At 47.9% G+C, this 12141-nt stretch overlaps 1 long non-coding RNA gene across 4 annotated transcripts in view; it reads left to right on the plus strand.

The window, feature by feature from the left end:
* The window catches only part of LOC110741991, a 28592-nt gene extending 19811 nt beyond the window's left edge, over positions 1–8781 (plus strand). The window contains exons 3-5 of one of the 4 annotated variants that reach the window (XR_004179890.1): positions 2427–2790; positions 7892–7973; positions 8273–8781. This is a non-coding gene — a long non-coding RNA (uncharacterized LOC110741991). Of the gene's footprint in view, positions 1–2426; positions 2791–7891; positions 8209–8272 lie in introns of those variants that run through there. The other 3 variants (XR_004179888.1, XR_004179889.1, XR_002519124.2) reach the window with 3 other exon arrangements.
* Positions 8782–12141: the final 3360 nt, after the last annotated feature.

Raw genomic sequence — 12141 nt, forward strand, 5'->3', positions numbered from 1 at the left:
CCCAGGCTGGAGTGCAGTGGCTAGATCTTGGCTCACTGCAGCCTCTGCCTCCTGGGTTCAAGCAATTCTCCTGCCTCAGCCTCCCGAGTAGCTGGGATTATAAGTGCCTGCCACCATGCCTGACTAATTTTTGTGTTTTTAGTAGAGACAGGGTTTCACCATGTTGGCCAGGCTGGTCTCAAACTCCTGAGCCCAAGTGATTCTCCCATCTCAGCCTCCCAAAGTGTTGGGATTACAGGTGTGAGTCACCATGCCTGGTCTGGTTAAGTTTTTAAAAAATTGTATAGAGACAGAGTCTTGCTATGTTGCCCAGGCTGATGTTGAACTCCTGGCCTCAAGTGATTCTCATACTTTGACCTGCCAAAGTTTTGGGATTCTAGGTGTCAGCCACCGTGCCCCAGAAAGACATTTTGTGTGTGTTTGTCTGTTTTTTCACACGGAGTCTCATTCTGTCACCCAGGCTGGAGTGCAGTGGCGTGATCTCGGCTCACTGTAACCTCTACCTGCCAGGTTCAAGAGATTCTTCTTTCTCAGTCTCCTGAGCAACTGGGGCCACAGGCACATGTCACCATGCCTGGCTAATTTTTTTTTTTTTTTTTTTTGAGATGGAGTCTCGCTCAGGCTGGAGTGCCATGGCACGATCTCGGCTCACTGCAAGCTCTGCCTCCCAGGTTCACGCCATTCTCCTGCCTCAGCCTCCCGAGTAGCTGGGACTACAGGCGCCCGCCACCACGCCTGGCTAATTTTTTGCATTTTTAGCAGAGATGAGGTTTCATCGTGTTAGCCAGGATGGGCTCGATCTCCTGACCTCAGGTGATCCACCCGCGTCGGCCTCCCAAAGTGCTGGGATTATAGGCGTGAGCCACTGAGCCCAGCCCACGCCTGGCTGTTTTTGTATATATATGTGTGTGTGTGTGTGTGTGTGTGTGTGTGTGTGTGTGTGTATATTTAGAGATGGGTTCTCACTGTGTTGCCCAGACTGGTCTTGAACTCCTGGGCTCAAGTGGTTCTCCTGCCCTGGCCTCCTAAAGCGCTGGGATGACAGGCATGAGCCGCTGCACCCGGCCAATTTCACTTTAAGGGGTCCCATGCTGCTATATGAGAGGCAGCCAACATACCTGGCCTACCCGGCCTTCCTGGCCTTCCTCTTCACCTTTGAAAATGACTTTCCAGGCTAGCCTGTAGACTATAGATGATTTCTCCAGGTGAACCTATTAATTGCAGAAGAGATTCCAGAAATCTCAAAAAAAAAAAAAAAAAAAGAAAAAAAGATTTAAAAGTGAAACTGGTTGGCTGACACCTTGGAGCAGAGACTGTTATCATTTACCTCTTTTTAGTTGGACTGGAAAGTACAGGCCCTGCCCACAGCAGAAGCTCATCGATGTTTTTTGATGATCAGTGAGTGTCTTTTACCAATTACAGGATTCCTGAGACAGGCTATAAGATGAATGAACCTTGAGGACACTGTAGTAAGTGAAATAAGCCAGATACAAAAGGACAATATTGTGTAATTTCACTTACAGGAAGGACCTAGAATAATTAAACTCATGGAGACAGAAAATGGAATGATGTTTGTCAGGGAATGGGGAGGAGGGGTGAGGAGTTAGTATTTAATGGGGACAAAGGTTCAGTTTCAGATGATGAAAAAATCTGAAGATAGATGGTAGTAATGGTTGCACAACAATGTGAATATACTTTTTCTTTTCTTTTTTTATTGAGATGGAGTCACTCTCTGTTGCCCAGGCTGAAGTACAGTGGCGTGATCTCGGCTCACTGCAACTTCTGCCTCCCAGGTTCAAGTGATTCTCCTGCCTCAGTCTCCTGAGTAGCTGGGATTACAGGCGCCTGCCACCACGCCCGGCTAATTTTTGTATTTTAGTAGAGATGGGGTTTTTCCATGTTGGCCAGGCTGTTCTCTAACTCATGGCCTCAAGAGATCTGCCAGCCTCGGCCTACCAAAGTGCTGGATTGAGCCACCGTGCCCTGCCAACAATGTGAATATACTTAATGTCACTGAATTGCACATTTTTAAAATGGTTACAGTGGTAAATTTTATGTTACATATATTTTACCACAATCAAAATTATGTGTTTGTAATCTAATCGATGACCTAAATTTTTGCAATTATTATATAATCAATGATTTCTCAAAGGTGATACAGTCCACCAATATTCGTGAGGTGTAAAAACACTGCTGGGTTTGTTCATTTATTCAGCCAACATGCCTTGGCTGCATGCTGTGTCAGAGCTCCTGGGCTAAGCTTGAGGATGTAAAGTCAATCATCTCACCACTTTGGGAGGCCATGGAGGAACAGTTGAGGTCAAGAGTTTGAGACCAGCCTGAGCAACACAGCAAGACCCCCTCTGTAAAAAAAAAAAAAAAAAAAAAAAATAGAATCACTCAGATGCCTACTCTTTCTGAACTAGGTTCTGAGGGTGAGGATCAAGAGTCAGCCCATGAACCCCTGATTTGGCGCATGAAGCTTGTACTCTGGCAGAACGTCCAGCCTGGCATCTGAGGCAGCACTTATCTGGAGCCTCTTGTATGAGGAGGATCTCAAAAGAACCAGGGGGGAGCCCTGGGAGAGGAACCTGGGGCCAGCCGTGGACACAGACATGGATTCGAGACAGTGTCGGGCCAGCCTGAGAAATAGCAGGAAACCTGGCATGGCGTAGGGTGGGGCTCTAGGTGCCTGATGAAAGTGGGATGGAGGGAGTGCATCATGGTGACTGCAGAGTCCTCAAAGCCACTGTTACCCTCACCTCCACCTCCTGTCAGCTTGTGACCTTGGTAAGGTTGAAAAAAAAAATCTCTTGGGGCTGAACATGGTGGCTTATGCCTGTAATGCCAATGCTTTGGGAGGACGAGGCAGGTGGATTGCCTGAGGCCAGGAGTTTGAGTCCAGCCTGGGCAACATAGCAAGACCCCATCTCTACAAATAATAATAATAAAAAAAAAGCCAGGCATGGTGGCATATGCCTATGGTCCCAGGTACTTGGGAAGCTGAGACAGGAGGATCTCTTGAGCCCAGTAGTTTGAGGCTGCAGTGAGCCGTGATCACACCACTGCACACCAGTCTGGGCAACAGAGCAAGGCACTGTCCACCCACTAAAAAAAATGAACAAACAAAACTCTGTAAATCTGTTTTTCTCATTAATAAAACAGATAATACTTCTCACACTGATAGGATTAAATCAGAAAATCTGTGTAAAGTGTTTAGCTGAGATATATCTTTTTTTTTTTTTTTTTTTTTTTGAGACGGAGTCTTACTCTGTTGCCCAGGCTGGAGTGCAGTGGTGCAATCTTGGTTCACTGAAACCTCCACCTCCCGGGTTCAAGTGATTGTCATCCCTCAGCCTCCCGAGTAATAGCTGAGATATATCTATATTTACATCTCTACCTACAGATGATACCATCTTGTCTATATCTGTATGTACACACACACGCAAGACAGGGCAGGGTGCGAGAACTCTGAAGGTTTGGAAACAAGCCTTGATTATTTATAGGTTTCGCTTCTCTGTTTTGCAGCCAGGGCATTTGGCTCTGAGAAGTGGTGAGAACATCTTGGGTGTGTCTGGCGCCCTGGGTGTCTCCAGCCCAGCATCTTTGTCAGAGTGTAGCTGGGGGTGTGGAACCAAGGACAGAGGGAATGGGTGGGGCCTGGGAGTGGCAGCAAGCATGGGTGTTGAGGCCAGGGAAGCCTAAGACTGGTTCTTTCATGGGTTACCATATTGGGGCCCGGGTGAGAAGTCTAATTCTTTGTGTGGCCCAATTTGACGTGCTGCCACAGAAACCTCACCATCTCAGCACGATCCACCCACCTGCTTCCTGGAAAAGCAGTTTGGGAGGCAATTGGATCATTTTATTATTATTTCTTTTTAAAAAACAGAGATGGGGTTTTGCCATGTTGTCCAGGCTGGTCTCGAACTCCTGGGCTCAAGCGGTCTGCCTGCCTTGGCCTCCCGAGGTGCTGGGATTATAGGCGTGAGCCACTGCGCCCGGCCAATTGGATCATTTTCATCAATGAAAGATAGTGCATTCTCACACCTGCATGGGTGTCACATGTGAATGACGTAAATGTGATAGAGCCCAAAGAAAGGATTTGCTCAGGAACGGACCGTTGAGGGAGGAAAATGGAGTCAACTCACGAACCTCTATTAGCCATTTTTGGATGGAAAAAAATTGCATCTTCATTTTTATGAATTCCAAATAAGGACATTTTTATGTCCTTCCATTATGAGTATGGCAACAGACCACAGTATTATTTACGGGGCCGTAGCTTCATTGAAGTGGATAGCACAGATACTTAAAGAAGATTGACGTGGAAAATCAGTGAAAAGATCTAGGCTATCTTCTCTACTTTGGCTTCTGCAAGATATGGGGACACAAATGGCATTTGTTCCATTGCTTTACGAGCCATGTCTACTTAACTATTAAGGGAAGATGCCTGGTGTGCTGCCCACGAGGCGTCAGGAGCAAACACTTCAGGTTATCATTGGTGGAAATTTCCACAGATGCGTCTTCAGGCTGAGAGGTCAATTTATTGGGCTCATGTGGAAGGCTGGAAAGGCTTGATTAACTAGTTAGTCTCATTCACTTGTTTTTTGTTTTGTTTTTTTTTTTGCCTGAGATGCAGTCTCACTCTGTCGCCCAGGGTGGAGTGCAGTGGCGAGATATCAACCCACTGCAACCTCCACCTCCTGGATTCAAGCGATTCTCCCACCGTAGCCTCCTAAGTAGCTGGGACTACAGGTGCACGCCACCACACCTGGCTAATTTTTGTATTTTTTAGTAGAGGTGGGGTTTTGCCATGTTGGCCAGGCTAGTCTCCAACTGCTAACCTCAGGTGATCCGCCCACCTCGGCCTCCCAAAGTGCTGGGATTACAGGTGTGAGCCACTGCGCCTGGCCTGTTATATTCATTTACTTTAAAGGAAAGTATTTGCCAAAGGACCTTTTCTCATGAGGAACGTTTTGACTAATCACCTTCTTTGTGTTAATGTTAATACTGTCATTTTCCTTACCTATGAGATGTCTGAGTATTCTTAAATTACTTAGCCTTCCCGTGATTTTAACATCTTTCATCCAATCTTCAAATTTTACTTTCACTTCCACACTCTTCTCCAGCTCAGTAGGTAAAAGTTGCATGCCTGGGCATGTTCCCTAGCTGGGCTCTCAGCATAAATTAGATACTGTATCAATTTGGAGTGCATACGGAGGCAAGTAACAGAAAGCCCTGTTTTAGAGGCTGATGACAATAAAGAAGTCCTTTTTCCTGGGTAGGAAAAAGTTCACGGTAGGCAGTTCGGAGCTGGTATCCGTATTGGTTAATTCTCACATTGCTATAAAGAAATGCCTGAGGCTGGGTAATTTATAAAGAAAAGAGATTGAATTTGTTCACAGTTCCATAGACTGTACAGGAAGCACGGTGCTGGCATCTGCTCAGCTTCCAAGGAGGCCTTAGGAAACCTACAATTATGGTGGAAGGTGAAGGGGAAGCAGGCTTGTCCTACATGGTTGGAGCAGGAGCAAGAGAAAGAGAGAGGGGAGGTGCTGTCTGTCTTGTTCCTGCTCTACCGATCACTGTCACTATCGTAACAACAGCACCAAAGGGGGATAGTGTTAAACTGTGAGAAACTGCCCGATGATCCAATCACCTCCCACCAGGCCCCACTTCCAGCACTGGGCAGCAAGGAGAGACATGCTGGAGGTTTGCTAAGACCTGAGTGAGGTGTCCTGGGTTACTTTAGAAACCCGGTTCTAGGCTGATAACCCCTTGCCTGGGGGATTGTATACTTCGAAATCGTACCTTCCTGTCCACGCCCAGGTCTCTCGTGAGAAGCTGGTTGATCAGGGCTAGGACCAGCGTTCAAGTACAGCCTAGGGATTACATTTCAACATGAGATTTGGGTGGGGACACAGATTCAAACTGTATCAGTATTAATGACCATTGATGCCTTCGAGAACCCAGGCTCTTCCCATTTTTCTGTTCCTCTGTCCTTAGCATAGACCTCATTCTCAAGCCTCTTGTCTCATGGTGGCAAGATGGCTGCTGCACCACCTCACCTCACACTGATGTTCTAGGCAGAAAGAAGAGGAAAGGCGAAAGGATGAAAGGCTTTCCCTTAGCAAGTCCTTACCTTCTTATTCAGGAGGGAGAAATCCTCCCCAGAGCTTGGATGAGCCCATCAACAGTGTCTATTTTGTATTAACTATCTCATTTAATCCCTATTTTAACCCTTGAGGTAGGGAATTTTTTTTTCTTGAGTCGGGGTCTCACTCTGTCGCCCAGGCTGGAGTGCAGTGGCGCGATCTTGGCTCACTGCAACCTCCACCTCTTGAGGGTTCAAGCAATTCTCCTGCGTCACCCTCCTGAGTAGCCGGAATTACAGGCGCTTGCTACTATGCCCAGCTAATTTTTTGTATTTTTAGTAGAGACAGGGTTTCGCCATGCTGGCCAGGGTGTTATGGAACTCCGCCCACCTCAGCCTCCCAAAGTGCTGGGGTTACAGATTATTTTAGGTAAAAGATTACCTAAAATGGCACCAGGTTTTAGGTAATCTTTTCTTAGGCTGGGTGTGGTGGCTCATGCCTATAATCCCAGCACTTTGGGAGGCCGAGGTGGGTGGGTCTCCTGAGGTCAGGAGTTAGAGACCAGCCTGGCTGGCATGACGAAACCCTGTCTCTACTAAAAATACAAAAAATTAGCCGGGTCTGGTGGCGGGCGCCTGTAGTCCCAGCTACTCAGGAGGCTGAGGCAGGATCACCCGAACCCAAGAGGTGGAGGTTGTGGTGAGCCAAGATCGCGCCACTGCACTCCAGCCTGGACGATAAAAGTGAAACTCTGTCTCAAAAAATAAATTAAATAAATATTTTCTCTGCCTTACAGATGAGGAAACTTAGACTCAGAGTACTTGTGGAATGTGCCCAAGGTCACACCGTAAGTGGCAGACCTAAGACTAATGAGAACAGACGATGTTTCTTTCTAGCCTGTGTTTCCTCTTTATACACAAAGCACCTGCTCATTCATGTTTTCTTCTGGGTCTCCCAGAACTCTTTGAGATGGGCAAGGCAGGTATTAGAATATCCTCATTTTCCAGAACAGGAACTGCAGACCCAAAGAGGTAAACCAGGCCTTGCCTGAGGTACCCAGGTGGCAACTTTCAGAGCTGGGATTCAATCTCAGGTCCATTGTCCTGTCTTCTGGACCCCACCGGCTGGGTGTGATCAACTGGCAATCAACTCACTGAGAGATACAGACACACAGAAGCAAAAGGGACAGATGGACTTCACGTGCTTCAGTTTTGCACAAGTCTACTTTTTTTTTTTTTTTTTTTTGAGACAGGGTCTCACTCTTGCTCAGGCTGTCCTGCAGTGGTGCGATCATGGCTCACTGCAGCCTCTAACTCCCCAGGCTCTGGTGATCCTCTCACCTCGGCCTCCCTAGCAGCTGGGACTACAGGCATACGCCACCATGCTCAGCTAATTTTTGTATTTTTTGTAGAGTTGGGGTTTCATCATGTTTCCCAGGCTGGTCTTGAACTCCTGGCCTCAAGCGATCCACCTCCCTCAGCCTCCCAAAATGGTGGGATTACAGGCGTGAGCCAACGCTCCTGGCCTGGAGCAGCTTTTTGTGGTGTTTTTGTCATTTCCCTGGCGGGGATGGCAGGTGTATCTGGGACCACAGGGTGATGAGCCAACACTTGGTCTTGGACTCAGCCTTGCACACAGACGTGGTCTGCATTACCTTTTTCTACCATCTGATCTCACGCCTTTTATGTGTGCGTTTTCCAACCTTGCTTCCAGACTAGTGTTTGGTGCCAGAAAGGGAATTTTCTAGATTGAAAAGTCAGACTTTATCTCAATTGTTATCTTCCTCTCCTTGAACACAGGTAGCACAGAGAAATGGATGTTTCTCGACAGCCCAGTCTAGTCATATGGCAAAAGAAACGAAAAAACAGAACCCATGTCCAAGTGAGTTTTCTGCTTGTCTTGATAGAATTAATTATGGTTGGAAGCCAGGCACGGTGGTGCACACCTGTAGGCCTGGGCAAGATGGCAAGACCCCATCTCTACAAAAATAAAGAATAAAAACCATTAGCTGGGTGCAGCAGTGCACATCTGTGCTCCCTGCTACTGGGGAGGCTGAGGTGGGAGGATCTGTTGAGTCTAGGAGCTTGAGGCGGCAGTGAGCCACAGTGATTGCACCACTGCATTCCAGCCTGGGGGACAAAGCTGGAACCTATCTCTTAATTTTTTTTTTTTTCTTGCAGTTCTGGAGGCTGGGAAGTCCATGATTAAGTGCTGGCAGATTCAGTGTCTGGTGAGGGCTGCTTCCTGGTTCATAGACGTGCCTTCTTGCTGAGATCTCAGATGGTGGGCGGGGCTTGGCAGCTCTGGAGCCTCTTATAAGGGCACTAATCCCATTCATAAAGGCATCATCCTCATGACCTGATCACCTCTCAAAAATCCCACCTCCTAACACTATCACCTCTGAGGTTATGGATTTTGTTGGAGACAGAAACATTCAGACCATAGTGGTACTCGATAAAATGTTTATTAATATGTATTAATTCTGGGAGTCAAGCAAACCTAATGAATTGATCACTGGGATTTTGGCACCACAATCAGATAAACCATCTAAAAATATGTTGCATATTCTGCGGTTATTCCATGACTCAAAGTTATGTATTAAAATAAACCACTGTCAACTTTAGGAGACTGAGGCGGGTGGATCACCTGAGGTCAGGAGTTCGAGACCAGCCTGGCCAACATGGTGAAACCCCATCTCTACTAAAAATACAAAATTAGCCGGGCATGGTGGCAGGCACTTGTGATTGCAGCTACTCGGGAGGCTGAGGCAGGAGAATCACTTGAAACCAGGAGACGGAGTTTCCAGTGAGCCGAGATCGCACCATTGCACTCCAGCCTGGGCAACAAGAGTGAAACTCCGTCTGAAAAAAATAAAAAATAAAATGAAATAAATAAAATAAACCACAGTCAAAGTAGTGTTGAAAATTAGGGGATGAAGGCTGAATTTAAATCTGCTTCCGTCAAGGAAACTTCATATGGTAATCATTTCTTTTCCACTTTCACTAGTGGTCTGAAATGTGGACAGCATTTGCTGCTGACAGAAGCAAGCCGGCTGCCTGCTGGGTGCCCATCAGCTTTTGATTGACACAAAGGAGGGGGCTGCCTGTGGGAGAAATGACATAAATGAATGATGTGATGTGGCAGGCAGGGCACTGCTGGATGTGACTTGGGAGGAGGGCGTTTAGGCGGTCACAACCACTTGCTGTCCTGTGTACAGTGGAAGCAACTGGGGAAATTCCCTTTCTGTTTGTCAACCAAGAAAGAGAGTCTGTGTATTTTGCAAACTCCATGTGTTGTCAAACTAGGTGCTGTTTAATAATGAGCTGCATAATCTGTTTTTTGTTCCAACCGGTCGATCCTGGCATCCGTCCGCCGTCTGGCTGGCCGCCCGTCCGTCCATCCGCTGGCTGGCTGGCTGGCTAACTGGTTACTGGCACGGTCCGTTCTTTTCTTTCTTTTCTTCTTCTTTCTTCTTCTTCTTTCTTCTTCTTCTCTCTCTCTCTTTTCTTTCTTCCTTCTTCTCTCTCTCTTTTTTTGATTTCTTCTCTCTCTCTCCTGATGAGGTCTTTAGGTTACCCACAGATCCTCAACCCTAGGCCCGCGGATCCCAATCTCAGCCTACCTCAAAGTTGATTTACGCATTCACCTCAACGCTTCTCAAAAAAAGAGCAGAGGACTTTAAAACAGACATTCATATTACGCATGTCTCAGCAGGCATTACGTGTACAGTAGCCAAAGGTGAAACAACCAAATTCCATCAGCAAATGAGCGGAATAAACAAATATGCTTCTATCCATGCAGGAATATTATGTGTCTCTAATAGAATGATATGATTGCACCAGCTATTGAGGGCAGGCAGAACTCCTGCTCCCCTGCACAAAGCCTGTTAATAAGGAAGAAGAAGCCCCTAGAGCTGAATGACTCCAGGCCGGGCACACAGTGGCCCAAGCCTATAGTCACAGCACTTTAGGAGGCTAAGGCAGGCAGATCACGAGGTCAGGAGTTTGAGACCAGCCTGGCCAAAATGGTGAAACCCCATCTCTACTGAAAATACAAAAATTAGGCCAGGCATGGTGGCTCATGCCTGTAGTCACAGCACTTTAGGAGGCTAAGGCAGGCAGATCACGAGGTCAGGAGTTTGAGACCAGCCTGGCCAACATGGTGAAACCCCGTCTCTACCACAAATACAAATATTAGCCGGGCGTGGTGGCAGGTGCCTATAATCCCAGCTACTCAGGAGGCTGAGGCAATATAATTGCTTGAACCTGGGAGGCAGAGGTTACAGTGAGCTGAGATTATACCATTGCACTCCAGCCTGGGCGGCAAGAGTGAAACTCCGTCTCTAGCAATAACAGCAAAAGAACTGAATGACTCCACCTTGTCTCCAGGAACGAGGCGCTGGCCATTTGCCCATGTGACCTGGCAAGTGATGCCATTTAGCTGCCGTGTTTGAGCCAGGCTCACTGACCAAGGGCAGCTCCTAGAACTTCCGGTGGGGACAATATCCACTGAGCACCAGGCTGTGAGCAGGGCTTGTGGATGAAGCCAGCTTGCACTGCCCACCTTCCAGAACCTTTTGTCAGCAGGGTGCTGCTCTCTCACGACAGCCATAACTTCGGGATCACCTGAGCCTCAAAAATGCACCAGGAATTCACTTTGCAGCACGGCACATTCCAGATCCCCATGTAAGGCGGCCACACCCAGATTCCAAAGGAGAACCTGGGCAGACTCAGCTCCTCCTTCAGGCCTTCCCCCCTTCTCAGGTGTTTCTGCCTTGTGACTTTGAGCCATGGTGTGGCAGGAATGTGGTCTGCTTCTGTACTTGTGCGTGACATCATTTGTCCCCGTCGAGGAACAGGTTTCTTCATTTGAAGCAAATTTCTACAGCCGTCCTGGTTTCACTTTGGCAGCAGATATAGCTGGGGAGTGTGCATGGCTGGCTTTGTGCATGCCTCTTCCTCAAGGACAGCCCTGAGCTCACTCTCTGCCTCTCCATCTTCCAAAGGCTTCCAGCTGGGTGCTGAGCTGCCTTGCACCATGACTGCAACCTGCAGTTCTGCTTCATTTCCTGATGTCTTCTCTTGCGCCTTGTGCCAGGTGGCTTCACTGGTCTGCTTGATCCTCCATAGCACAGCCCACGCTCTTGGGCTTTGTCTGGGACATTTGTCCTTGTGTCTTCTGGCCACTAATCTGATCTTCATACGGACAAATTTATATCTGTTTCATCCGGTCCACCACCCAATCATCCATCCACCCACCTTAACCAACCCAACCAACCGGGCTCCATCCTCTGTAGCTAGCCAGCCAATTCATTCACCACCACCGGCCCATTCCATCCATTCTATCCATTCCATCTTATCTATCCATCCATTCCATTCCATTCATTCACCATTTACCCATCTAAATCCAACTGGCCCATCTATCCATCCAGCCAGCCAGCCAACCATCATCCCACCTACCTACTCCTATTCCATTCCATCCATCCATTCCATCTGGCCCATCCACCCACTCCCACCTCCACTCCACCAACCAACTGCCCACTCACCCAGCCTGCCAGCCAATCCATCCACCTACCCACCTATCCATCCATCCATCTATCCATCCATCCATCCATCCATCCATCCATCCATTCCACGCACTCCAATGCATCTGAATCCAACCGGCCCATCCATCCATCCATAGCCAATCCATCCACCACCACCCATCCATCCAGCGGTCCATCCATCATCCATCCATCCATATCCATCCACTCCACTCCATCCAACTTAATCCGCCATTCATCTATCCATCCAAACCATCCACTCCACCTAATTCCACCACCATCCATCCATCCATCCATCCATCCATCCATCCATCCACCACCATCCAACCACCCCATCCATCCAGCCAGCCAACCATCCACCCACCCACCTATCCATCCATCCATCTATCCATCCATCCATCCATCCATCCACCCACCCACCACCCATCCAACCAACCGTCCATCCATCCATCCAGCCAGCCAACCATCCACCCACCCACCTATCCATCCATCCATCCATCCATCCAT

The sequence above is a fragment of the Papio anubis genome, chromosome 18, assembly GCF_008728515.1.
Source record: "Papio anubis isolate 15944 chromosome 18, Panubis1.0, whole genome shotgun sequence".
NCBI classification, from domain to species: Eukaryota; Metazoa; Chordata; class Mammalia; order Primates; family Cercopithecidae; genus Papio; species Papio anubis.